The 4204-nt window shown below is 52.2% G+C and overlaps 1 long non-coding RNA gene across 3 annotated transcripts; it reads right to left on the bottom strand.

Annotated features, from left to right (window-relative positions):
* Positions 1-418: 418 nt before the first annotated feature.
* On the bottom strand, positions 419-2884 carry LOC101672604. 3 transcript variants are annotated; one of them, XR_001179644.2, is made up of 3 exons: positions 2228-2815; positions 1557-1672; positions 419-1099 (listed from the first exon to the last, which is right to left on the bottom strand). It is a non-coding gene; the product is annotated as an uncharacterized LOC101672604 (long non-coding RNA). The 3 variants fall into 3 exon arrangements; XR_199520.3 differs by having other exon boundaries at positions 1557-2457; positions 2630-2815; XR_001179643.2 differs by having other exon boundaries at positions 1557-2884.
* Between the last annotated feature and the right edge of the window lie 1320 nt (positions 2885-4204).

Genomic DNA, 4204 nt, shown 5'->3' with positions numbered 1-4204 from the left:
GTGTGGGGTGGGGAAGGAATGGAGGCTGCCATTCTTTGTTCTGTTTTTGTTTTGCTTTTCAGTGAGAGGAGAATGCCTCAGAACAGAGAAAATGCTTTCCAGTAGCTAGGAAAGAGTTGGTGGGTTGGGGATTCTAGAAGGAGCCTCAAGAATTTGAGTCCTGTGTTGTCACAGTCCAGCTCTCAGGAAAGCGGCCAAACCAGGGAAGGGAATGGCTGCTCGGCTCCCTAGAGGCAGCAGACAGACTTTCCAAGGTACCTCGTGGGCCATTGCAATGACATGTCAGGGATTATGAGTTGAGGGACAGAAAAGTAGAGGAGTCCCACCTCCAATGTTCTCCTTTGTTTGTGACCCTGGAACCGTCTCTGCCTTTTGAACAACTGCGGGGACTGGAATGAGAAGTGAGAGTAACAAGAAGTTAAGGTTGAATCCATTTAATAGAAATGAAGAAACTAACATTTCTAACGGCCTTAATTTCTGGAGCAAAGTTCCGACTGGCCACCTGTACCTTTAATGGGAACATCCTAACAATGTCCAGCTAACAGAACTCCTGCGGGAATTAAGAGAGGTAGAGAGGTGGCTTGTTGGACAAGTAAGCTCTCCATACCAGTGGCTTTAGGACCCAGCTTGCCCAGTTACAGAGAGAGCACACGGACCCCAGTCTCCTCTGTAGGTTGGAGGAAGCGGAAAGTTGCCCCCGCCCACCTCGGGGAGGCAGGCTTCCCTGGGTTTCTGTGTGGGTGTCAGGCTCTGCTGCATCCATCAGCAGCCCAGAGCAGGATGCTGACAGCCGGGGCTGCTTCCGCTGTGGGATGAAGCAGGGCGCGGCCTCTCAATGCAGACACTGCAGATTTTGCTTAGTTTTTCGAGGCGAAGAGAGAGACTCAAATGTATCTCAGGCCAAGCATCGGAGATGCTCTGACAGGCTTCTGTGTCCGCCCTCTGACATGCCTCCACCGTCTGGTCCATTGCAATGGCAGATGGTGCTGGAAAATGATTGCTTTGTTCCTGAGGTAGTAAGTCATTCGCACGGAATTTGGGCTACTGATCAGGGAGGGTCTTGGCCAGCAGTGTTCAACAGAAATTCTACCTCCAAAAGCTGAGCCATTATTTTCAATTTTTTTTTTTGTAGCCACATTATAAAAAGTAAAAAAAGAAAAAGAAAAAGAAAAAGGTAAAATTCATGTTTACAATTTTTTTTTAAAGATTTTTAAAAAATCTGTTTGAAAGAGAGAGAGAGAACATGAGCAGGGTGGGGAGGGGGAGGGAGAAGCAGACTCCCCAGTGAGCAGAGAGTATGATGCGGGGCTCCATTCCAGGACCCTGGGATCATGACCTGAGCCCAAGGCAGAGGCTTAACCCACTGAGCCACCCAGGCACACTCACGCTTATCATTTTTATCCTTTATCACTGTGTATTAAAAATACTACCACAGCAACATAGAATCAATACAAAATATAAAAATGTATTACTATAAAAATATCCACGGGATAGTTTACATTCTTTTTTTGTTTTTCATTGGAATGTCTGAATTCCAGTGTACATTTTCTACTTACAGTGCATCTCAGTTGAAACTAGCCACCTTTCAAGTACTCCATGATCACGTCTGGCTTCTGGCTTAGACGGTGCTGGTCTCTACCCATGGTTTTCCACTGGAGATAATCCTCCCCCCCTATCGATAAATGCAGATACATTTGACTGTTGCAGCTGGAGGGAATCTATTGGCATCTACTGGGGAGGTTGTGGGACATCCCACAACGCACAGGACAGCCCCCACAGCAAGGAACGTTCTGTCCCAAGACACAGTGTCTCCCATCCAAGTACTAACCAGGCCCGAGCCTGCTTAGCTTCCGAGATCAGACGAGATCGGGCGCGTTCAGGGTGGTATGGCCGTAGACCCAAGACACAGTGTCAAGGCCAAGAGACCCTAGTCTGAGCATATCCCTTCTCCCTGATTTTCTCCCACAGCAGCGAGAATGAGGCACCAAGAGCCACTGGGTGTCAGGACAGGGTATGACACCCAGGTCCCCTCAATCCATCCCCGGGGCAGTCCCCTACCTCGCCCACGGCCACCTCCAGCTGTGTGATGGTAGCTGTTGTCCCCAGCCCTTTCTCCAGCGCAGCTCAGCAGATGAATACAAGTAACAGGTCCCAAGCCCCAGGCAAGAACCGCCTCCCCCGGCCCCCACCCGGACAAGTTACATGAAAATTTCGGGAAAATTCATACACTTGTCGGAACCTGAAGACTAGAAGAGACAAACGCCGAGGTCAGCAAGAATCCTGCAGCTGATCTGGGCCAGCTCTGGATGAGGCCCTCGGAGCCTGGGTGTCAGAGGGGAGCATCTTCCAATCAGATCGAATTTCTTACTTCACTGTAAGAGGACCGTTTTCTGAATGTCCGGGTCAACGTTTATTCTCATCAGGCAAAAGTACTTTTCAGTGACGGGAAGTCACAGCCTAGCAGTAAAATGACCAAGCATGTTTTTTTTTCCCTTTGTCTCCTCTGGGGTCCTACCGCGTGCAGGTGCACAGACGGGGAACTTGCTGGAATGTCTGTGCGAACCCATGGGAGAAGGAGTGAGGGAGGGAGTGAATGAGTTGCATAGAGCAGCTTCGGATAGAAACTAACCTTTCTCCCGGTTTGCTTCAGGGTTAAGTAACCTGTTGAGTAAGTGTCACCTTTCACGGTCCTTCTCTCCTGACCCTCGGCCTCCTTTGGCGGTGCTGCGGCTCCCAGCCTTCTGTGTGCGCCCAGCCCCGCCCTGCACTCCCACTTTTGTTTGTGGATGGCCCGATTCCACGCTGGGAAGTGACGTGGGAAGGGAGAACCCCCGGACGCCTTCCTCCCCAGCCCTGAGCCTGGCCGAGGGGCTTCCTGTGAGAACCTCCCTTTCCCTCTGCCCCATGCTCCTGGAGACGGTCAGACCTCACTTCCTGCCTCGGGGACCTCTGCACCCTCCTGGAGCCTGTCCACGCGCTCTACAGGGAGAAGGCGCCCTTCCTGCATGTTTCTGCCGACCAGGAACCCTTGAGCCCCTGCCAGAGCACACTTGGATACTCCCGCAGCTTGATGAGCCCCAGGCATCCATTTGTACCTCCCGTGAGGGGTTTCCTTCCAAGACTCTTGCTGGGTTTTGCCCACCTTTCTGCCTTTTGCTGCTCACCAGCTTGGTAGAGGATGAGTAAACAGCACTCAGACAGGCTCCTGCCATTTTGTGGTTAGAAAGGAGCTCAGAGCTGTTTCGAATGAGATTGGCAGAGAAGCATGTGACTGTCACATGTGGTTCCCTCCCGGAGCCCCGGTATGACCCCCAAAGACACAGATGTTAAGGGGCTGAATCACACGGGGGATTTCCCAGCCCTCTGACCCAAGGTCGTGTCCTGGGCCTTTTTCTCCCCTTCCGTGGTCCCTGTTTTTCTCATGCCATCAGTAGGAGATTGAGAGGTCTCTAACTCCACGGCATGGGCTGGGTGCGGGGTCATTAGGACTACAGGCCCTGCTCTGGGACTTGGGTTGAGAACGAGAGGATCGTTTCGGAACAGAGGGAGAGTGTGTTACCTGGCTACGGATTCATCCACTTAACCCACTGCCAATGGTGGGGACAAATCCCAGGTCACACAGAGCAGCTAGTTTCAAGGGCACCGTACCCACCCCGGTCCTGTGTGGTTGCCCAGTGTGCTCACATGGTCAGTACCTCCGCAGAGAGGGGACTATTCTGTCTGCAGATCAAGTACAAACTAAGCCCTTTCCAGACCCTGAGAGCTGCCCTCTTCAGAGAATTAAACCAGGACTATTTCTCTTTCCTTTTTTCTCATCCCACGATTTTATTTATTTTGCACAATATACACAGATGTCTTTCTTAAATGAGATGAAGCCCAGAATCCAGGGATCTGGTCGAAGGACAGTGGGTTTCTCTACATCACTCACAAGAACTGGCCTTCCTCTTGCCTAAGTCCCGGCTCTCATTAGCGGGAACGCCAGCCCTGTGTGGGGAGGGAGGGCGGCCGCTCCATTGCCCTCAGCATCTCCGGGGCAGCTGGGCTGGGGCCGGAAGTGGCGGACACAGCATGTTTCCGTGATCCCGCGGGGCTGTCTGCAAACCGCCTCCCCGGGCAGGCAGCTTCGGCAGCTGGACCAGGTTGCACGCCTTTGCGCTGCAGACAGATGCCAGGACCCATGTCAATGTCGCGATGCAAACACGGA

This window comes from Mustela putorius, unplaced genomic scaffold (assembly GCF_011764305.1).
Source record: "Mustela putorius furo isolate JIRA1106 unplaced genomic scaffold, ASM1176430v1.1 tig00003870_pilon_pilon_pilon, whole genome shotgun sequence".
Classification (NCBI taxonomy): domain Eukaryota; kingdom Metazoa; phylum Chordata; class Mammalia; order Carnivora; family Mustelidae; genus Mustela; species Mustela putorius.
This window is presented reverse-complemented; position numbering and strand designations above follow the sequence as displayed.